We start from the raw sequence: 23,898 nt of genomic DNA, 5'->3' as shown, positions 1-23,898 counted from the left end.
AGTAGGCCAGAAAATCGGGAGTGTCTGCTGTACATTTGTGCCTCCCCATGACACCAAAAATGGCATGCTCATCAGTACTGCTGTTGCTCTGCATAAACGGAAAGTGGTCATAGGAACTGAGGCTGGGATCACCAACGACTCATGGATTGATTTTATTTTCATGGGTCCCTACCTGGGTGAGCCTTGGTGTTAAGATTCTGAAGCCTATTTTTGTCCTTTTACTTAATAATTTGTGTTCCTGACAATCAATTCTATGTTGTTCCTCTGCCTAGGTACCAGTAGGTGAAGCCATGATGATCGTAACCCTGTCCAAGGCGAGGGCCCCCACTACTTCATCCCATATGGGCAATCAAACTGAAGCTGTTTTTTTTCCTCCACTAAATTGGCATGCTTGTGTGGACCAGCAGCTAGATTGCAGAAATGGTGGGCAGATGAGTGGGGTTGATTCAGCGGAGGAGTATGCCCATATTGACACCAGGGTGAGAGATGGTTGGAGACCCGTTTCCCCAAGAGGATGATTAGTTAATACTTTAACTAACCAATCATAAATGGGGGAATGTTGTAGTGGTCAAGGAGGATCGCCTTTATTACAAGGGAATCAAGTTGCGCAACCATATTGATGACAGGGGATGGCAGCAAACTGGGGTAGTCTTACAAATCCATATGAATTGAATGGAGTTAATGATACGTTCCTTTTAGTGTTACAATAATTTAGAATGTATACATATTAGATCTTCACACACCTACAAAGATATGCATTTTCGAAAGTGCTGGTTAGAAAGGGCGGTTTGCTGCCTCTGCACTCTTTGCCACCCATGCTGCCTGGAGGAAAAGCACATGAAGAGCCAATTTAGCATGGACCACCATATGGACTTACGTGGACTATCATATAGCTAGGAGTATACTTGTACATTCTCTTTAATATCCCGTTGATAGTTCTTCATTTATTTGCTTTTAGCAGAGAAAACTTGCCTGGCTCCACCCCCTTTCCCAGAAGCACCTATATTAGCCTTAAGGCGCACTCACTTCAATAAGTGTTTAGAAAGTGCTGTTTGCGGTCCGCTGGCTCACGCCAGCACCACCACTCTTTGAATCTCTGGCACTCCCCTGCTGTTTGCTGTCCGCAGAGTTACTCTGTGGGTTTCGATTCAGCAAGTGAAAGCAGGTGTAAGCAGCCACTGCTAATACTGACAAGTAGGTGTTGAAAATCTCTGGTATGTTTAGTATCTTTGATTATTTTTTTCCTCCCTTGGGGAAAACAAGTGTAGGTGAAAGTAAAAGCATCCGTTTACTCAATTAATTCATTAATAGTTACTCACCGTAGTGACCAACGTACTCCGTCCATAGTCTCCTTTCCTCCATACTGTATGGGCGTTCCTTGCGAGGGACGGGAGACGGAACCTTTTTCACTAGAAAAATCGACTTCCCCTATAAATTTAGAGGCGCTTGGGGGTTGCGGCCCTGGGAACATGCGCTCACCTGACTCCGCCCACTAGCGCCACTCCTCAGTCCCCATTGACACTCCGACAATATTCAGAATTGCCAAATGACACCAGTATAATTAGGGGGGAGGATGGTGGGACATATGGAGGAAAGGGGACTATGGACTAAGAGTACGTTAGTCACTACGGTGAGTAACTATTAATTACTCTTACGTCCTGTCCCCTTTCCTCCATATTGTATGGGCAATTACAACTGAAAGTAGCCCCAGGGTCAAGAGGAGACCCTCCTTAAGAAAACAGGTTTCTTACCTAGAGGCAGCATCCAAACAGTAGTGCTTACAGAAAGCCAAAGGGGTGGCCCAGGTAGCCCTTCTGACTGCCCACGGCAAAAATGCCGTTGGAATGCGATGGCCGTGGCCTTGGCTCTGACCGCATGGGCATGCAAGTTAGCTGGCACCGGCTTGTGCTGCCCCTCATAAGCCTCCTTCATGGCCGCGACCATTCGCCTTGCTATGGAGGCCTTATAAGCCTGATAACCGGGCCTTGACCCACCGAAAGTGACGAACAGGGCGTCCGACTTGCGGAAGTCCTTGGTCCTGTCCAGGTAGTATTTCAGAGCGCGTCCGACGTCCAGATCTTGCAAGACCCTCTGAGGCTCATCCTTGGGGTCGGTGAAGAACGTGGGTAAGACTATCTCCTCGTTGAGATGGAAGGAGGTCACCTTGAGTAGGACTGCAGGGTGCGTTCACAGGACCACCCTGTCCTTGTGAAAAGTGATGTAGGGCTCTGATGCCACCAGAGCCTGAATCTCGCTGACTCTGCAAGCGAAGGTGATGCCCACGAGTAGAGCGGTCTTTATGGTGACCAGCATGATGTCCGCAGACACCATTGGCTAGAAAGGTTTGTGCGCCAAGGCGCCCAAAACAGCATTGAGGTCCCACGCAGGGTGTGTCTTTTTTATAGGCGGGTAGAGTCTGTGTAGGCTCGCCAGATGTCGCTTGACCACCAGGTTGGAAGAGAAGAAGCCCTCCTTTGAATTCCTGTAGGCCCCTATGGCTGCCAGATAGGTGTGGCATGTGTTCAGCTGTACGCTGGAGTGGGCGAGCTGTGCTGAGAAGGAAAGTAAGTCGTCCAAGGTGCACCTAAGAGGGTCGATACCCTTGGAGTCGGCCCAATGACAGAATCTAGACCATTTACTCCTATATTGGCTCCTAGTAGCCTTGCTCCTAGCGCCCTGGATGATCTCTAGGTTAGCTTGAGAGAAGTTAAAGTGCTTCAACGTGACCTACTCAGGTACCAGGCTGTGAGGGCTAGTTTGTCAGGAGCAGGGTGTAGTACCCTGCCCCCCTGCTTGCCCACGAGAGGAGCCAGGCCCAGCAGGAGGTGAATGGGTGGTCTGTCTGATAGGCTGAGTAGTTCGGAGAACCACGGTCTCGCCAGTCACCAAGGAGCTATCAAAATGATGCTGAGGTGACTAGACTCCTTGATCTTGTAGATCACCCTGTGGACCAGGGGCATGGGCGTGAAGGCGTATGCCATCATGTCGTTCCACCGTATCTGGAATGCTTCGCCCAGGGAGCCAGAGCCCTGCCCCTGCCAGGAGGCAAACTGCTGGCATTTCCAGTTGTCCCAGGAGGCAAACAGATCCACTTGGGGTGCCCCCATCTGAAGATCTCCTTCAGTACCAGGTCGTTCAATTGCCACTCGTAATTGTCTGCCCCAGTCTGCTGAGCCTGTCTGCCTCCAGGTTGGACAGTGAGGTAGATGTTGTTCTCCAGTGCCCACTCCCACATGCTGACGGCTAGACTGCATAGTGGAGGGGATCTGGTACCCACCTGCTTGTTGACATAGTACATGCTGGTGGAGTTGTCCGTCTGGATAAGAACTGCCCTGCCCTCGATGAGCGAGAGAAAGGCCTTGAGAGCCATCCATATGACCTTCAATTCTAGCCAATTGATCGGCTGAGTCCAGACACCATGATTGCTGTGGCTGTCCAGAGTGGCTCCCCAGCCCTCTAGGGAGGAGTCCGTGGTAACGGTGACCTGAGGGACCGGATGTCGGAAGGGCTTCCCCTGCCGCAGGTTGAAGTCCGCAGACCACCACATGAGTTCTGGGTGGAGAAGGTGAGGAATGTCGACTGGCTACGCTTGGGAGCCCTTCTCCCGATTCCATGAGGCTGCAAAGTGCAGCTGTAACCTCATCTTGAGCCTTGTGTGGGGTAGGGCCAACAGGATGCCTGCCATTATACCCAACAGATGTTGGTACCCAGGCTGCGATCACTGCCCTGGAGAGAAGTGAGAGTTGGCTCTCTTGATGGCCGCTATCTTGTCCTCCGGGGGAAAGACTCTCAGATCTCGTGTCCCAGGTGAGGCCCAGGAAGGTCAGGGTCGGCGTGGGCTGCTGCTGAGACGTCTTTGATAGTGAACCCCAGGTCGTGGAGTGTATTCATCAGTGCAGAGGAGGTATGGTGAACCGCTTCCGAAGCTGTAGCCCGGACGAGCCAGTCGTCCAGGTATGGGTAGACATGGTGGACATGGGTCCTGAGGAGGGCTGCCACTGCATTCATCAACCTGTTAAACACCCTGGGGGCTGAGGTGAGGCCAAAGGGTAGTATCTTGTATTGAAAATGGCAACCCACGATCCTGAACCGCAGGAAGGAACGATGCGGCTGCCAAGTCGGCACATGTAGGTACGTGTCCTTCAGATCCAGGGAGCACATTAAGTCTCCCCTGTCCAGAGTTCCCGCAATAAGTGCTGGCGTTAATTTTGCAGCGGAAGGGAGAGGTTGAGGGTGGAAAGGTCCAACACAACTAAGACCTGCCTGGTGGTTCTTCTGTATGGCAAAAATCCTGGAATAAAAGCCCAAGCCTCACTGGGAGGTTGGGACTTTTTCCACAGCCTGGCTCTCGACAAGCGACCAGAACTCTGCCAACAGAGTTGCTTTCCCAATCTGTGGGGGAGGAGGGAGGAGAGGAAGGTACTGGTAGGCAGTACCCAGTGGAGACTACAAAGAGGATCCAGGGGTCCGAAAAATTCTGGTGCCCCAATTGCACATATATATAACCAAAGGAAGGAGACACAACTCTCTTTAGGTGTGATATTCAGGATATGTCCTCTAGATAAGGTGTCAAAACAACCTCATTTAAAACCAATGTAGGTTACATCTAATGCACATACATTTCAAACAACGTAGCATAAAAATCAATTTTTAATTAATTCATTATTCAAAAACACCACATCACGTAAACATGTTAAAAAACATTATACAAAATACAGGAATATTCTTTATCGTAAAATGATTCCACCTCACAACAGTAAAAGTCATCAATCACTTATTTCCCCAAACAATGGTGGCAATTTAATTAATCTCATTCCCCACCATGTTCAGTAGCCCGACTTATATAAGTTTCTGTCCTATATGTTACAAATCACTGGACATTCTTCAGGGGCCGAACAGTAGTCTTGAGCTTCAAGTGGATCTTTTTCCCATTCCTTTCACACCAGATTATAATATCTAAGGACACATGAATAAACACATTACCACATGGGCATCTTTGGCCAACAAGTAGACATAGCCAAACCCTAATCACCCATAGGGTATAAAGATATACAATTTATTAATATACCTGTCATCCGTCCAAAGAATTAAATGTCTTCTGACTCAAATAGCAAAACCAAATCTTGCTCTTCACCTCTCTAATAGACAAGGCATTCGAAGTGTAAGGTACCTACAACAAGTACATATAACATCTTAGTAATGGGTCATCTAGAACAGTAGGTCACACACAACCCTCTCAGATCTCACAAATATAAATAGGGCTTACCCTGCGGTCAAGGACTTTCGAATCTCTATCTTTCAACAAATCTTCACATAAATCTAAACAGGAAGATGAACACCAATGTCAAAGCGGAGCCCATATCTGATCAAAATTGTACACCATCGGCACAATCCCTTACCTTTAACTAGAGTAACTCTGTTCTTTCACCACAATTTGCACATGAAAGGCAAGCCTGCCTCCCACAGGAGACACATGGACCCGAAGGGGCGTGGCATGTCTTCTATCACTGAGGCGGAGGAGGGGGATTGGAAAATGCCCTCGCCCCCCACCCCCCTCTGATTTCTCCGGTGCTGACTCGACTCAGAGAACAGTCAGGTTGCCTGGATCTTCGTTCTTGAAAACACCGGAAACCGCCAAAGGCCCGCCCCTTGTTGGAGCGCTGCTGCGTCTCAGTGGGAGTGGCCTTCGTAAAACTAGATAAAGACTTCGCCGTTTGCAAGCTGTTCTTTTTTTTAAATCTAATTCTTCATCCGTGGTGGAGTGAAAGAGGTCACTACCCTCGAAGGGAAGGTCCAATATGTGTTCCTGAACGTCGGTCTTAAACTTAGTAGCCCAGAGCTAAGCAGTCTTTCTCATGTCCCTGGCGATGCAGATGGCCTGGCCAGAGGCATCGATGTGGGCCACGGTGGAGTCCATGATATCCTGCGCTACCAGCCTGGCTTCTCCTAGGCCCGCCTTGAAGCACGCTTGGATCTGCAGCAGATGTTCTGGGAGGAAGTTTGCAATTTCCCGCCAGAGCCTTTGGTTAACGGCTGCCAGTATGGCATCCGTGTTGGCTTGACGCAGGTGCAAGGAGGAGTTGAGTACAGCTTTTTCCCGTACGGCTCCAAGCTCTTCTCCTTGCCTAGCAGCGTCGAGGATGAGGTGGCCGAGGACGACTGAGGCTTAGAGTAGAGTGACGCCGCTACGATCATGGAAGAGTGCAGCTGAGGATGCGCCGAAAGCAAAAGTGTATCCCTTCCATCTGCCTATACTTGGCGTCGATTGACACGTTGGGCCGAGTGCGACTTCAGCCACCCCTTCTTGGCCAGGGCAACTACATCTTTCTGCATCGGGATCCCTGTTCTGATAGGGGGTCTTAGGGTGAGGACTTGTGCCAAGATCCCCTCCTCTGGCTGCTCTACCTCGGGCTGAGGATTGCCCAAATATTCTACCAAACCTGCAAGGCGTTCGTGGAAGGCCCTGGCTGAAGATGGCGTGTCGTGGTCGTCCCCTCGTCAGTGTCCACCAGAGAGCTTTGAGGCTCCGGAACTGGTGGAGGTGTGCTGGGCGCCGTGGGATGCGATGTGGATACCGGAACCGGTGGCTGCAGAGGAGGTTGCTGTGGAGCCTCCTGTAATGTGGGAGGCAGGGAAGCCGTAATCTGAGGAGCTGGCTGGGGCAGCAGTGGCTGCACTAGTGCCTGTGGCACCAGAGCCATAGGAGGAATGACTATAGGTGCCGGTGGGGTGATCTAGGGTAGCATGTCCTTGATGGCATCCCGGAGGATGGCCCCCATCAGAGGAGCCCTAGGAACCTTTCGAAGAACTGGTCTTCGGAGGCTGTAGAGGTGGCAGGTGATATTGATTGAGTGGCTAAGGGCAGCTGGGGCCAGGGCATACTCTGCCTGGGGTGCAGGGGAAACCTGCCCTGCGCTGCTGATGGATAAGCTGTATGCCACACACCTGGTTGACACCAGTCCCACCTTCTAACTCTTTCCTCCACCTGCTCTGCAAGAGGGGGTATCGGACGAGCTGCCATCTTGTCTGGCTCAGCTGCCATTTTGTCGAGCTGCGTGCCAAAGTCGTGGTGCCTGGCTCGCTGAAACCAGCCCCGTCCAAGACGCTTGGTGTTGGAACGAAAGGCCTATCCTGCACCTCCGGCTGTGCCCTGGAAGGCGTATTGCCCTCGGCAGAGCTGCCGGTAGTGCTGTGTGAATGGGCCCTCGGAAATGAGGCCAGGAACTAGGACGTTGCACCTCGGGAGTAACCCCAGTAAAAAAACCTTAGGATCCTTCAGCACTGACACTGGAAGGATACAAAAACCCCTCGGCCGTTAGCTGGACTAGCTTCAGTATGTATGCTGGTGCTAGAATCCCGGTCGTGCGCTTCTTTTGGGAAGGAGTCACCTTTACGGGGTGCGATGGTAAATAGAGGCCTTTCCTTCGGCCTTGTGCAATGTTTGACAAAGTCCTTTAGGTCCTCTGGAGGTGACTTCTGGAAGAGCTCCCTCCACCTAGCTAGTCTGTTCTTCAGTGCACGTGGAGTCAGTGCGTCACACACTAAACAACCTCACCAGCCATGGTCGGGGCCAAGGCAATGGAGGCAAAAGGCAGGGGGGTCAGATGTATGGAAGAGCCCCTCGCAGGCTGGACACCTGCTGAAGTCGACATGCGCTGGGGAGGAGCGTGGCGTCGGAGGACCAAGTACCTATTGAAAAGAAAAAGACAAAGAAGAATATCCGGGAAGGAGCGAGTGGTATTACATGGCCGAAGCCAAACCCAGGAGCGCTGGTGAATTCAGCCCGTTCCTGTCGACGGAGAAAAGGGGACTGAGGAGTGGCACCAGTGGGTGGAGTCAGGCGAGCACATGCTCCGAGGGCTGCGCCCCCACACACCTCTGAATTTAAAGGGGAAGAATATTATGCTGGTGAAAAAGGCAAGGTCTCCCTTCCCTTGCTAGGGACGCCCATAATGTATGGAGTAAAGGGGACGGGACACAAGAGTAAGCCTAGTTTCTAACTTTTAATCGGGCTGTTGTCTGACAAGTGGCAGTTCTCTAATTTTTAGGACTTCACGTCAGCCCCAGCATTGCAATTTGTGGGAGTCTGCCGGTTTCTAGGCTGAGCGTGTAACTGATGCGTGTACCTATTCCTTTTCCCTACTCTGAATTGCTTTTGGCTCATTTTTACCCATGGCCAACACTAAAGCTCTTGATACATTGAAATTGTAAATGTCCAAGGAGAAAAAAAAACGCTACGACGTTGCCGCAGGGTATGTCTGTCCAAAATCATAACCCACCCTGTTCCATTGACGAAAAATTTGAAACTGACAACCTACTTTGCTAAAATTCCTCCCCTTTGCCATTTAGATGAAGCAAACGCTGGTAACATCCCAACGGCCGATTTAAATGCCACTCTCGGCTGCCTAGGCGCTTGTTGAAAACCTAATCAGATTCCCCAACAAGGTTGTAGCTTCAAACCTGATTAGGTGTTCTGGTGTACCAGATCCCGAGTGTTTACTACCTTCCCCCATCTGGTGTTACCAGCCTAACGAAACAGCCCCCCCCCCCCCCCTGTTCGTTCCTGTCCATCTGTCCTTATAGACTTGTCTAATCCCTTATCCAACAACAATATCCTTAGTTAGAACTTCCCTGATCCATCAACCGGGGACTGTCAGTTCCATTCCCCCCGCAAATCCCCCACCCCCTTGATACACAGAACCGCCTAGACATAACTGGTGAAACCATTGAGATTGAATACTTGGGTTTGATATGAATTCTTCCCAATCATCTCGTCCCCCCCTGATTCTCCATCCTGACGTCAGATGTGATATCCAGCAGAGTCCTTAACTCAAATCAGAGGCTTGTCCTGTTAACCGAGATACAGATGTAGTAATAGACACCAGCACTTCAGCACTACATTATGGTGTAGTCCCCCCCTCCCCTGGTGATCTTACCTTCCCTAATGGAGGCACTAATCTTATAGGTGTGTCCCCGATTCATGCCACTGTGTCCCTTTGTGCAGCTGCTGTGGAACTGAAAAATCTGAATCCCCCTCCCGACATTCAAGAAATAGCCACTATTGATTTGTGAGACACAAGCAACTCTAGTATGTCATCCAACTAGACGAACTCTAGTATGTCATCCAACTAGACGTTCATGGCCTTTGAATGTCTCTTGACCTCATTGGTTGAGAAATGCGAGAGGTTGGAGAATAAGTTACATATACAGTCTCTCCTCTTGCATAAGAGTATCAATCGCGGCAGGAAATCAGTGAAGGACCAGGATTTGGATACGATTAAACACGTACCATGCAATGTGGCATTGTTTACTCTGCTCTGTCTACAACTGTTCCTCTTGATCGAGTACAGCGCTGTCTCACTGCAAAAAATGTGACTATGAAACCAAAAAAAGCCTTTATGTATGCTAACATGCAAGAATGCTTGCGTTATTCCTGAGCATAGCGTGAATGATAAGAACATGGTTTCTGAGATTACTGAGTCTCCAATTCCTACTATACCGATGCAACTTGGTACAACTAATTCCACTGCTCCAATGTTGAACCATGGTGCCGCTCTCTGTGGCGATATGGTGGTAGCTGCCCCATTGCCTACTCCCTGCCCAACCCTCTCTGGAACAGCTGGTGTGTCACTACCTTGCGACCCCCCATTATCCCTTAGATCTGTAGGTGAGCCAGCGGGTGGCCAAGTTAAACTCACTGACATGTGGGCCTTACACTACCCCACCCTCCCCGAAACACCACTATGGTGACTCCAGTAAGCCTACAGCATACAAAAGACAATACTGTAGGTATACAATACAAAGCCCTCAACTACAATCTGTACCAACGGCGCTCCATCTTCCACTCAAGTGTGAGGATGTATTAGGCATATTCCCCTCCATAGCCCCTCTTAAGAGTTATTAAATCACTTTCGCGATGGTCTCCCAGGGGACATACTTTTGAAAGGCAACAGCAGCTGCCTTGCCCCGAACCAGGTGTGCGTGAATCCCTTTAGGAGGTTGGAGGACCTGAACAGTGTAAGACTCCATAATACAGGCAACAACCCAGCTGGAGATAGCTGCTTTGGAGGCCCGTTTACCCTGCGGATTAATAAAGGTCACCAATAGTTGAGAAGAACTCCCAAATTCAGATGTTCTGTCCAGATAGAACTTAAGAGCTCTTCTAACATCCAGGCAATGCAAAACCCTTTCGGGTTTCGAAGCTGGGTTTGGGAAGTAGACGGGCAAGGAGATTGACTGATTTGGATGAAAATCAGAGACCACTTTTGGCAGGAAAGAAGGATTCGTCCTCAGGACAACCTTATCCTTGTGGAAGACCAAGAAGGGATGCTCCCCCGACAAAGCCTGGAGCACACTCACACGTCTTACCGAAGTCATGGCGACCAAGAAGGACACTTTCCACAAAAGGTGCTTAAGATCTACCATAGCCATTGTTTCGAAGGGCTTATGGCACAATGCCGTAAGGACCTCATTCAGATTCCATGTCGGATGCGGTTTGCGAATAGGAGGGTAAAGACGCATTAGACCCGCAAAATGCCTTTTAACCACTGGATTTGATAGTGAAAAAGAGCATTGGTTCGTGGATAAGTAGGCAGCAACAGCCGAAAGAGAAGTCCTGCATGAGAGGACATGAATGCCCGACTCTGCTAGGTGGGAGACTAAGGACAGCACTGTGTCGATCGTAGCCACCCTGGGGTCCAATTGTTTGGCTAAGCACCAGTGGCAGAAACGAAGCCATTTGCTCCTGTATTGAGATCTCGTCGAGGGCTTCCTGAATAATGCGCGTGTTATCAGCAGACAGGTTGAGATGTCCTAAAGATCTGAACTCAGGCACCATGCCGCCAAGCTGAACGATTGTGGGGAGGGGTGCCACAGCTGCCGATCTCTCTGTTAAAGCAGGTTGGGAATCAACGGAAGCCTGATCGGTGCACACACCAACAGATGTTGAAGCTCTGAAACCAGAACCTGGCCGGCCACCACAGAGCTATGAGCAGATGAGAACAGTTCACCGTGTTCCTCAGTTTGCAAAATGTCCGATGAATCAGAGGCGGAAAAGCAAAGGCCCTCAAATTGTGCCTGGGAATCTCAAGAGCATCCCCCAGAGAGGAGGCTCCCAGTCCGTTTCTGGATGCATTTTGAGGAAGTTTCCTGTTGCCCGACGTTGCAAAGAGGTCCACTTCTGGAGTGCTCCAACACTGGAAGATTTGTAAGAGGACCTCCACTATCAACTCCCACTCGTAGCTGACCATTCGTCGGCTGAGGGCATCCGCAGTAACATTCAGCTGGCCCGGGATGTGTACAGCCACCAGTCGGTTGCTATGCTGCACCCATTCCCAAATCTGAATGGCAGGACCCACAAGAGGAGGGGACTTGGTACCCCCCCCGCTTATTGATTTAAAACATGGACACCACATTGTCTGTGTGGACATGGACCACTTGGTTGACAATGACCGGCTTGAACGCCAGGAAGATCTCCAGAAGCTCCAGGTGATTTATATGAAGGAGCTTGTCTTGGGGCGACCAGAGATCGGAAACTTGAGGAAGGTCCAAAGTCCCACCCCACCCCAGAAGGGAAGAGTCTGTCGTGACTGTCACCAGCGGAGCGGGGTCCTGAAAAGCCGCGCCCACCGATAGGTTGCGGAGAGATGACCACCACAAAAGTTCCCCTCTCATGAAAGCTGGAATCGATATCATTTTGGAGTCCGGATCCACAGCTTGACGCCAAGAACTCCGAAGAGCCATCTGCGTCCGCCTCATCTTGAGCCGAGCAAGAGGAAGAGCCAATACACACGAGGTCATGAGGCCCGAAGCCTCTGGAACTACCAGGCCGACATGCTCCCCGAATGCGCAAAGACCAGAAACGTGGCTACCAGATACGCCATTCTGTCACTGGTCAGGTATACTCTGCAGTCGATCGTGTTCCAACAAAAACCCAGAAAAATCAGGTCTTGAGAGACCATCATTGAGGATTTCCACCAGTTCACCGACAGCCCAAGGAGGAACAGGAGCTGGAGGAGAGACTGAAGGTCAATCGAGGCTTTCAAAGGACAAGGACTGCGCAGCAGCCAATCGTCCAAATACGGATACACGTGGATACCATGAAGCCGAAGATAAGAGCTGCGATAACCGACATCTTCATAAAGACACAGTGCCGAGGGTTTATAGTGAAAAGAACAAAAAAAAAAAAAAAAATACATTTTTTTTAAAAAAAATGTCTAAAAAAAATAAAAAAATAATCGCTTTTTTTTTCAATACTTTTTTTTCCCCCCTGAAATGGGGGGTTCCCCCAACCCTCTTTTTAATTTTACCCCTTTTTTTTACTTACCTGACCCCAAAAATACATATAAATAAATCAATAAAAAAATGCGTATTTTTTTCCCCCCGAGATTTTTTTTTCGATATTTTTGTCATTCGCCCTTTTGACTGACCACCAGTGCAGAGCTGAGGCCAAAAGGGAGCACTCGGATCTGGAAGTGCTCCTCTCCCACAGAAAAACGTAGGTATCTCCGATGTGGATTCCAGATCAGGATATGCATATAAGCATCCTGGAGGTCCAGCATGCTGAGCCAATCGCCCTTCTGCAAAGAGGACTGTATCTGACAGGGCGTGATCATCTTGACTTTCTCTTGGGGTAGAGAGAGATTGAACTGGGAAAGGTCTAGGATGGTGCGCAAGACAGCCTGGTTGGGTTTGTGCACCGTAAACAGTCGGGAATAGAAGCCCTCTCCTCGCTCCCCTAGGGGAACGGGTTCCACCGCCCTGAGATCCAGCAACTTCTGAATCTCGGCTCTGAGGGAGGGCGACCCCGACTGCTGGAAGGGAGGATTGATGGGTTGGTTAGGCGTAAGCGGAAGCCCGCCCGAGCGACTAACAAGACCCACCAGTCCTCGGTGATGGTCTGCCATGTCTCCCAATGAGATGCAATGCGTCCTCCCACCGGGGTTTCGTGCGAGCGCAGAGAAACTTCATTTAGCTGGTTTTTCGGTGGCAGCGCCACCTGAAGAGGAGGCTGAGGAACGGGAGAAAAACCAGCTCTGTTGCTGCCTTTGGCGGGAATTTCCCGATGGGGTTATCAACCCTGCAGGACTTTTGGTCCAGAAAACCCCTGAAACCCGAGTAAGGCCGGGGCTGCGAGGACGTTCTCTGTGCCCTGAAAGGCGGTTTCACCAGGACTGAAAGACTTGGCGGTCTGAGTGCTATCCTTAGTTTTGGTCAGTTCAACGTCCGTTGTGGAATGAAAAAGCTCCTTGCCATCAAACGGCAGGTCCAAAACTTTATCCTGCACCTCCTTAGAGAACTTGGTGGTGTGCTGCCAAGCCGGACGAGGTGTCCATGCCAAGCATGAGGCCCCGGGCCGAGGTGTCAACATGATGCGCCGCGGCCTCCAGCATGTCCTGCGCCAGGACCCTAGTATCTGACAAACCCACTCTGAAATCCTCTAGCTTTTCGGTAGCTTTTCGGTGGGAATACATTCCTCAAATTCCGACAGACCTTTCCACATTTTCATATTCGCCCCGCTAACACCAGTTCTGCGTTTGCTTGATGTAACTGCAGAGCTGAATTAGCGAAATTCCTCCTTCCCAAAGAGTCAAGAAGCTTGTCCTCTTTAGGCAGAACCTTTGTAGCCGTTGCAAAAGACGACGCAGCAAAAGTGGCAGCCGCCACTACCGTGGAGGAGGGGGGTGGACATGATGCTAAAGCCACCTCGTCCGAAGAATGGAGCCTATAACACGTGTCAATCTTGTTGACAAACAGTCCTGAGTGTGGTTTTACCCAAACTTTACGGACCTCTGCCAAAACACCCTTCTGCAAGAACAAGCCGGTACACTCCGAAGGAGACCAGGTGAACGCCCCCGAAAGCACGCCCTCCAGCGGAGCTGGTGCATCAGGGACTGGAGCATCCAACAGGCACATCATGTCCAGCACCCGGTCATGAAAGGCTCTGACAGAGCAGGACTGTCATCGCTGTCCTGATCCTCTTGTGCATCGTCCAACAGATCCGGCTCAGGCTGAGTTGCATCAGGCACCACTATAGACTTGTCCATTGGGGACAACAAAGGCAAGGAAGGAAGAGTCGGGGGAGGTCCAGCCGGTAAAGGCAGTGCCGGTGAAACCACAGGTGCTGCAGCTGGGATCTTGGGCGTAGGCGGGCATATCTCCCTAAACAAGCCTCGAAAATACTCCTTCATGGGGTTTGAATGCATAAGTCTTTGAAACTTGCCAAAAAAGACGTCCTCTGCCGATGATTTAGGCATGACTGGCGGAGGCCGCTCATGAGCAGAGTAATTCCAGGGACGCAAGGGAGAGGGTTGCCAAGAGGGCCCTTCTCCACTGGAGTCCACATAAATCAAGGGCGCCGATGCCGCAGGAAGCAAGATATTGTGCGGTAGGGGCATCCGAGTGTTCCAGTCATAAACTAGACGAAAAGGATGTGCACAAGGAAATCTATATTCACCTGAAAACCCACACCCCACCCCTAGGGTCGATGGCGTAGTTGTAAGGGAGGTATCCAAAATGGCCACCGTTTTGTCAGCACCTGAGAACTGCAACACGTGTTGAAGTGAGACAGGGGTCTCCACAGGTGGGTCAGGGGTCTTCATCTTAGCCTTGATACAAGGAACCTCGGCTGAACCGGTACTGCAAGGCCTAGAATGTTTGAGACATGCTATCAGCCAGAGAAGCCGGTAACGGAGGAATTACGGTCCAAGACCTCACTCCGTGCCCCCTCAACAGGTCTGGTGTCACCGCTTCAACGGGAGCGATGAGGAACACACCTCACCAACAAGACCTTAACCCTTTAAATGCCAAGGGCGAGGTATCTCGTCCTTGACAGTGCACACGCAGTGCCAAGGACGAGATAGCTCCTCCTTTTTGGCATCTTGTTTTGAGCGATCCCTGCAAAGCAGGGATCGCTCAAAACTGTAATCCAACCCCCGGGCTATGTGAGGGGGAGGTCCCCCCTCACTGCCCGGGGGTTGGATTTCCTTCAGTTTCACGCCGACGTGCGTTACGCACGTCGGCGTGAAACTGAAAGTATTTCCAACGCAGCAGCCATTTTCGGCTGCTGCGTTGGAGAGAGAAGGTGAGTCCCCTTCTTCTTCCGCCTCGATCTCCGGCTGTATTTCTCCCCTTTCCAACGGTACCCATTGTGTGGCTTTGCTGCCCGCGGATCGGGCGCAGGGCGCCTCGATCCGCGGGCAGCAACGTCACGGATCAAAGCAGATCCTTTTGTGACGCGTGGGGGAGGGGGGGCTGCTTACTAGGTAAGCGGCCCCCTTCCCCCGTGGCCCCAAAGCATGGGGCCACAGCGCCAGGGACCCCTGGGGGCAGATGATCACTGCCCCCAGGGGTGGGGAGGGGAAAAAAAAAAAAAAAAATTCGAGGGAAGGAGGGAGGTGGGAGGGGGTTTTGGGCCCTGGGGCCCACTGGCCCACCAGGGATTGAGCTAAAAGTGGTGTCCCTGGAAAGGGGACTTTCTCCCCTTTCCAGGGACACCACTCATATGCCGCATTGCTGCACCAAGCCAAGTTGGGTAAACAAAAAAAAATATACAAAATCACAGGCTGCTTTTTAGGGGGGGCTGAGGGCCACCCTAAATTGGCAGCGCCTGATGTACCGCAACGGGGGGTGACCCTCAACCCCCCCCCCACCCCAAATGGAGGGCCCCACCTCATGCAACCCTCCCTGGGGGCAGATAGGGGGGGCACCACCTCATGCATCCCTCCCTGGGGTCAGATGCCCCTTCCTAGGAGCAGATATCTGCCCCCAGGGAGGGTTGCATGAGGTGGGGCCCTCCATTTGGGGTGGGGGGGGGGTTGAGGGCCACTCCCCGTTGCGGTACATCAGGCGCTGCCAATTTAGGGTGGCCCCCAGCCCCCCCTAAAAAGCAGCCTGTGAATTTGCATTTTGTTTTTTGTTTACCCAACTTTGCTTGCTGCAGATGGGCCCATTAGTGTGGCTATCTGCCCCCAGGGTGCCCAAACCCTACTGGCCCATCTATTGGGGGTCCTGCCCCACCTTTTGGGGTGGCCCTCTCCCCCCTCACCCCAAATGGAGGTGGGGTGTACCTCACGCAGCCGTTTGGAGGAGGCCCAGGGAGGCCTGCATGAGGTGTGTCCCCCAGCCATTGGGGGTGGGGCGGGGGGGGCACCCCAAAAGGTGGGGCAGGACCCCCAATAGATGGGGCAGTAAGGTTTGGGCACCCTGGGGGCAGATAGCCACACTAATGGGCCCATCTGCACCAAGCCAAGTTGGGTAAACAAAAAACAAAATGCAAATTCACAGGCTGCTTTTTAGGGGGGGCTGGGGGCCACCCTAAATTGGCAGCGCCTGATGTACCGCAACGGGGGGTGGCCCTCAACCCCCCCCCCACCCCAAATGGAGGTGGGGTGTACCTCACGCAGCCTTTTGGAGGAGGCCCAGGGAGGCCTGCATGAGGTGTGTCCCCCAGCCATTGGGGGTGGGGTGGGAGAGGGCCCCCAAAAATGGTGGGACAGGCCCCCCCAGTGGGTGGGCCAGTAAGGTTTGGGCACCCCGGCGCCAGATTGGCACACCAATGTGACCCTCTGCACCAAGGGGAGTTGGGTTACCAAAGGAAAAAAATGAAAATAGTGGAACGGTTTTTAGGGGGGGGCGGTGGGGCACCCCAAAGGGTCAGGGAATTTTCTAATGGGATGGGGGGTTGACCCCCTCCCCCCCGCCCGCAATGGAGTGGGTGCCAAGTCATGCAGCCCTTCCTGGGACCAGATATCTGCTCCTAGGAACGGACGCCTGAGCCCAGGGAGGGGTGCAGGACAGCCCCCCCCCTTATCTGCCCCGGGGAGGGCTACATTTTGCTGGTGTGACCGTAGGTAACACATGTTCTTTGTTTTGTTTACAGCTTTTTCTACCCGAGCAGCTGCAACGTTATGTGAGTACTGTTTTTTATTATTCTATGGTTAGGGCCCACTGTCAGTGGGGTGGGTGAGACTGGGGCTGGATTGTTGGTGGTGTGGGTGGGAATGGCCCGTCTGGGCAAATCACCTCCAACTGTCCTGGAGTTGCGGCTGGGCTGCATTACAGCTTTTCCCTTCGGGGAGGTATTGGCACACTGACGAGACTCCTTGGTGGGGAGAAGCTGTAACGCAGGGCAGCCAGGGCTCCAGCAAAGTCGGCGGTAATATCCCTGGCCTTGGGCACCCTTCTCCCATGTGGGTCTTTGCTGGTGGTTCTGGGTATTACATTCTGGGCCGATTTGCGTAAGTCAGACCTCTGTGGATTCCCACGGGTGTCCTCTTTTGGGAAATGCATGGGGTTCCCCGTTTCCCTTGCTGGCTGCGACACCCTAGGCCCAAATCTGTAGGTTGCCCACATGAACAACATGGGCAGTGGCGAATGGCTTGGGGTTCCCAGTCGGTTACCCTTTTCCTTTTGCGCCCCCGGTAGGTGCACCCACACATGTGAGGTACCGTTTTCATCGGGACACGTGTGGGGACACGGGAAGGTAGGCCACGTGTTGTTGGCGGTGTGTTTCGGTGGGTGGCCAGAACAAAATGTCTCAGAATTGTCTTCATTTCCGGCCAATTTCAGAGACAATTCCCTGTGTCCACTCACCGAAACACGTCGCCAACAGCAGGTGTCATACCTTCTCATGTTCCCACAGGTGTCCCGACGAAAACGGTACCTCACATGTGATGGGTGCACCTACCTGGCCGCCAAGGGGAAAGCCTAAAACACAAGTAACCCCAAGTCTGTTGTCAGAGGGAAATCTCAGACATTCTGCCGACCGGCGCAACTTACAGATATGGGCCTCGGGTGTCCAAGCCACCGAGGAAAACAGGGAACCCCATGCATTTTCGAAAAGAGGACACCCGTGGGAATCTGCAGAGGTGTGATTTGCGCACATCGCCCCAGATTTTTTTACCCAGACAGCCCTGCAAAGTCGGAAATGTGGGGAAAAAAACGCTTTTTCCGCACATTTTGCTCGCCGCACCCATCGAAACACGCCCCCACAACACATGGCCTACCGTCCCGCGTTCCCACAGGTGTCCCGATGAAAACGGTACCTCACATGTGTGGGTGCACCTACCTGGCCGCCAAGGGGAAAGCCTAAAACACAAGTAACCCCAAGTCTGTTGGCAGAGGGAAATCTCAGACCTTCTGCCGGGCGGTGCAACTTACAGATATGGGCCTCGGGTGTCCAAGCCACCGAGGAAAACAGGGAACCCCAGGCATTTTCGAAAAGAGGACACCCGTGGGAATCCGCAGAGGTGTGATTTGCGCCCATCGCCCCAGAATTTATTACCCAGACACCCCCGCAAAGTCCGAAATGTGCCCCGGACTTTGCAGGGGTGTCTGGGTAATAAATTCTGGGGCGATGGGCGCAAATCACACCTCTGCGGATTCCCACGGGTGTCCTCTTTTCGAAAATGCCTGGGGTTCCCTGTTTTCCTCGGTGGCTTGGACACCCGAGGCCCATATCTGTAAGGTGCGCCGCTCGGCAGAATGTCTGAGATTTCCCTCTGCCAACAGACTTGGGGTTACTTGTGTTTTAGGCTTTCCCCTTGGCGGCCAGGTAGGTGCACCCACACATGTGAGGTACCGTTTTCATCGGGACACCTGTGGGAACGCGGGACGGTAGGCCATGTGTTGTGGGGGGCGTGTTTCGAAGGGTGCGGAGAGCGAAATGTGCGGAAAAAGCGTTTTTTTCGCCACATTTCCGACTTTGCAGGGCTGTCTGGGTAAAAAAATCTGGGGCGATGGGCGCAAATCCCACCTCTGCGGATTCCCACGGGTGTCCTCTTTTCGAAAATGCCTGGGGTTCCCTGTTTTCCTCGGTGGCTTGGACACCCGAGGCCCATATCTGTAAGGTGCGCCGCTCGGCAGAATGTCTGAGATTTCCCTCTGCCAACAGACTTGGGGTTACTTGTGTTTTAGGCTTTCCCCTTGGCGGCCAGGTAGGTGCACCCACACATGTGAGGTACCGTTTTCATCGGGACACCTGTGGGAACGCGGGACGGTAGGCCATGTGTTGTGGGGGGCGTGTTTCGATGGGTGCGGCGAGCGAAATGTGCGGAAAAAGCGTTTTTTTCGCCACATTTCCGACTTTGCAGGGCTGTCTGGGTAAAAAAATCTGGGGCGATGGGCGCAAATCACACCTCTGCGGATTCCCACGGGTGTCCTCTTTTCGAAAATGCCTGGGGTTCCCTGTTTTCCTCGGTGGCTTGGACACCCGAGGCCCATATCTGTAAGGTGCGCCGCTCGGCAGAATGTCTGAGATTTCCCTCTGCCAACAGACTTGGGGTTACTTGTGTTTTAGGCTTTCCCCTTGGCGGCCAGGTAGGTGCACCCACACATGTGAGGTACCGTTTTCATCGGGACACCTGTGGGAACGCGGGACGGTAGGCCATGTGTTGTGGGGGGCGTGTTTCGATGGGTGCAGCGAGCGAAATGTGCGGAAAAAGCGTTTTTTTCGCCACATTTCCGACTTTGCAGGGCTGTCTGGGTAAAAAAATCTGGGGCGATGGGCGCAAATCACACCTCTGCGGATTCCCACGGGTGTCCTCTTTTCGAAAATGCCTGGGGTTCCCTGTTTTCCTCGGTGGCTTGAACACCCGAGGCCCATATCTGTAAGGTGCGCCGCTCGGCAGAATGTCTGAGATTTCCCTCTGCCAACAGACTTGGGGTTACTTGTGTTTTAGGCTTTCCCCTTGGCGGCCAGGTAGGTGCACCCACACATGTGAGGTACCGTTTTCATCGGGACACCTGTGGGAACGCGGGACGGTAGGCCATGTGTTGTGGGGGGCGTGTTTCGATGGGTGCGGCGAGCGAAATGTGCGGAAAAAGCGTTTTTTTCGCCACATTTCCGACTTTGCAGGGCTGTCTGGGTAAAAAAATCTGGGGCGATGGGCGCAAATCACACCTCTGCGGATTCCCACGGGTGTCCTCTTTTCGAAAATGCCTGGGGTTCCCTGTTTTCCTCGGTGGCTTGGACACCCGAGGCCCATATCTGTAAGGTGCGCCGCTCGGCAGAATGTCTGAGATTTCCCTCTGCCAATAGACTTGGGGTTACTTGTGTTTTAGGCTTTCCCCTTGGCGGCCAGGTAGGTGCACCCACACATGTGAGGTACCGTTTTCATCGGGACACCTGTGGGAACGCGGGACGGTAGGCCATGTGTTGTGGGGGGCGTGTTTCGATGGGTGCGGCGAGCGAAATGTGCGGAAAAAGCGTTTTTTTCGCCACATTTCCGACTTTGCAGGGCTGTCTGGGTAAAAAAATCTGGGGCGATGGGCGCAAATCCCACCTCTGCGGATTCCCACGGGTGTCCTCTTTTCGAAAATGCCTGGGGTTCCCTGTTTTCCTCGGTGGCTTGGACACCCGAGGCCCATATCTGTAAGGTGCGCCGCTCGGCAGAATGTCTGAGATTTCCCTCTGCCAACAGACTTGGGGTTACTTGTGTTTTAGGCTTTCCCCTTGGTGGCCAGGTAGGTGCACCCACACATGTGAGGTACCGTTTTCATCGGGACACCTGTGGGAACGCGGGACGGTAGGCCATGTGTTGTGGGGGGCGTGTTTCGATGGGTGCGGCGAGCGAAATGTGCGGAAAAAGCGTTTTTTTCGCCACATTTCCGACTTTGCAGGGCTGTCTGGGTAAAAAAATCTGGGGCGATGGGCGCAAATCACACCTCTGCGGATTCCCACGGGTGTCCTCTTTTCGAAAATGCCTGGGGTTCCCTGTTTTCCTCGGTGGCTTGGACACCCGAGGCCCATATCTGTAAGGTGCGCCGCTCGGCAGAATGTCTGAGATTTCCCTCTGCCAACAGACTTGGGGTTACTTGTGTTTTAGGCTTTCCCCTTGGCGGCCAGGTAGGTGCACCCACACATGTGAGGTACCGTTTTCATCGGGACACCTGTGGGAACGCGGGACGGTAGGCCATGTGTTGTGGGGGGCGTGTTTCGATGGGTGCAGCGAGCGAAATGTGCGGAAAAAGCGTTTTTTTCGCCACATTTCCGACTTTGCAGGGCTGTCTGGGTAAAAAAATCTGGGGCGATGGGCGCAAATCACACCTCTGCGGATTCCCACGGGTGTCCTCTTTTCGAAAATGCCTGGGGTTCCCTGTTTTCCTCGGTGGCTTGAACACCCGAGGCCCATATCTGTAAGGTGCGCCGCTCGGCAGAATGTCTGAGATTTCCCTCTGCCAACAGACTTGGGGTTACTTGTGTTTTAGGCTTTCCCCTTGGCGGCCAGGTAGGTGCACCCACACATGTGAGGTACCGTTTTCATCGGGACACCTGTGGGAACGCGGGACGGTAGGCCATGTGTTGTGGGGGGCGTGTTTCGATGGGTGCGGCGAGCGAAATGTGCGGAAAAAGCGTTTTTTTCGCCACATTTCCGACTTTGCAGGGCTGTCTGGGTAAAAAAATCTGGGGCGATGGGCGCAAATCACACCTCTGCGGATTCCCACGGGTGTCCTCTTTTCGAAAATGCCTGGGGTTCCCTGTTTTCCTCGGTGGCTTGGACACCCGAGGCCCATATCTGTAAGGTGCGCCGCTCGGCAGAATGTCTGAGATTTCCCTCTGCCAACAGACTTGGGGTTACTTGTGTTTTAGGCTTTCCCCTTGGCGGCCAGGTAGGTGCACCCACACATGTGAGGTACCGTTTTCATCGGGACACCTGTGGGAACGCGGGACGGTAGGCCATGTGTTGTGGGGGGCGTGTTTCGATGGGTGCGGTGAGCGAAATGTGCGGAAAAAGCGTTTTTTTTGCCACATTTCCGACTTTGCAGGGCTGTCTGGGTAAAAAAATCTGGGGCGATGGGCGCAAATCACACCTCTGCGGATTCCCACGGGTGTCCTCTTTTCGAAAATGCCTGGGGTTCCCTGTTTTCCTCGGTGGCTTGGACACCCGAGGCCCATATCTGTAAGGTGCGCCGCTCGGCAGAATGTCTGAGATTTCCCTCTGCCAACAGACTTGGGGTTACTTGTGTTTTAGGCTTTCCCCTTGGCGGCCAGGTAGGTGCACCCACACATGTGAGGTACCGTTTTCATCGGGACACCTGTGGGAACGCGGGACGGTAGGCCATGTGTTGTGGGGGGCGTGTTTCGATGGGTGCGGCGAGCGAAATGTGCGGAAAAAGCGTTTTTTTCGCCACATTTCCGACTTTGCAGGGCTGTCTGGGTAAAAAAATCTGGGGCGATGGGCGCAAATCACACCTCTGCGGATTCCCACGGGTGTCCTCTTTTCGAAAATGCCTGGGGTTCCCTGTTTTCCTCGGTGGCTTGGACACCCGAGGCCCATATCTGTAAGGTGCGCCGCTCGGCAGAATGTCTGAGATTTCCCTCTGCCAACAGACTTGGGGTTACTTGTGTTTTAGGCTTTCCCCTTGGCGGCCAGGTAGGTGCACCCACACATGTGAGGTACCGTTTTCATCGGGACACCTGTGGGAACGCGGGACGGTAGGCCATGTGTTGTGGGGGGCGTGTTTCGATGGGTGCGGCGAGCGAAATGTGCGGAAAAAGCGTTTTTTTCGCCACATTTCCGACTTTGCAGGGCTGTCTGGGTAAAAAAATCTGGGGCGATGGGCGCAAATCCCACCTCTGCGGATTCCCACGGGTGTCCTCTTTTCGAAAATGCCTGGGGTTCCCTGTTTTCCTCGGTGGCTTGGACACCCGAGGCCCATATCTGTAAGGTGCGCCGCTCGGCAGAATGTCTGAGATTTCCCTCTGCCAACAGACTTGGGGTTACTTGTGTTTTAGGCTTTCCCCTTGGCGGCCAGGTAGGTGCACCCACACATGTGAGGTACCGTTTTCATCGGGACACCTGTGGGAACGCGGGACGGTAGGCCATGTGTTGTGGGGGGCGTGTTTCGATGGGTGCGGCGAGCGAAATGTGCGGAAAAAGCGTTTTTTTCGCCACATTTCCGACTTTGCAGGGCTGTCTGGGTAAAAAAATCTGGGGCGATGGGCGCAAATCACACCTCTGCGGATTCCCACGGGTGTCCTCTTTTCGAAAATGCCTGGGGTTCCCTGTTTTCCTCGGTGGCTTGGACACCCGAGGCCCATATCTGTAAGGTGCGCCGCTCGGCAGAATGTCTGAGATTTCCCTCTGCCAACAGACTTGGGGTTACTTGTGTTTTAGGCTTTCCCCTTGGCGGCCAGGTAGGTGCACCCACACATGTGAGGTACCGTTTTCATCGGGACACCTGTGGGAACGCGGGACGGTAGGCCATGTGTTGTGGGGGGCGTGTTTCGATGGGTGCAGCGAGCGAAATGTGCGGAAAAAGCGTTTTTTTCGCCACATTTCCGACTTTGCAGGGCTGTCTGGGTAAAAAAATCTGGGGCGATGGGCGCAAATCACACCTCTGCGGATTCCCACGGGTGTCCTCTTTTCGAAAATGCCTGGGGTTCCCTGTTTTCCTCGGTGGCTTGAACACCCGAGGCCCATATCTGTAAGGTGCGCCGCTCGGCAGAATGTCTGAGATTTCCCTCTGCCAACAGACTTGGGGTTACTTGTGTTTTAGGCTTTCCCCTTGGCGGCCAGGTAGGTGCACCCACACATGTGAGGTACCGTTTTCATCGGGACACCTGTGGGAACGCGGGACGGTAGGCCATGTGTTGTGGGGGGCGTGTTTCGATGGGTGCGGCGAGCGAAATGTGCGGAAAAAGCGTTTTTTTCGCCACATTTCCGACTTTGCAGGGCTGTCTGGGTAAAAAAATCTGGGGCGATGGGCGCAAATCACACCTCTGCGGATTCCCACGGGTGTCCTCTTTTCGAAAATGCCTAGGGTTCCCTGTTTTCCTCGGTGGCTTGGACACCCGAGGCCCATATCTGTAAGGTGCGCCGCTCGGCAGAATGTCTGAGATTTCCCTCTGCCAACAGACTTGGGGTTACTTGTGTTTTAGGCTTTCCCCTTGGCGGC

This window comes from Ambystoma mexicanum, chromosome 11 (genome assembly GCF_040938575.1).
Source record: "Ambystoma mexicanum isolate Mex_15411 chromosome 11, UKY_AmexF1_1, whole genome shotgun sequence".
Classification (NCBI taxonomy): Eukaryota; Metazoa; Chordata; class Amphibia; order Caudata; family Ambystomatidae; genus Ambystoma; species Ambystoma mexicanum.
The sequence above is the reverse complement of the archived record's forward strand: the minus strand, read 5'-3'. Positions refer to the sequence as shown.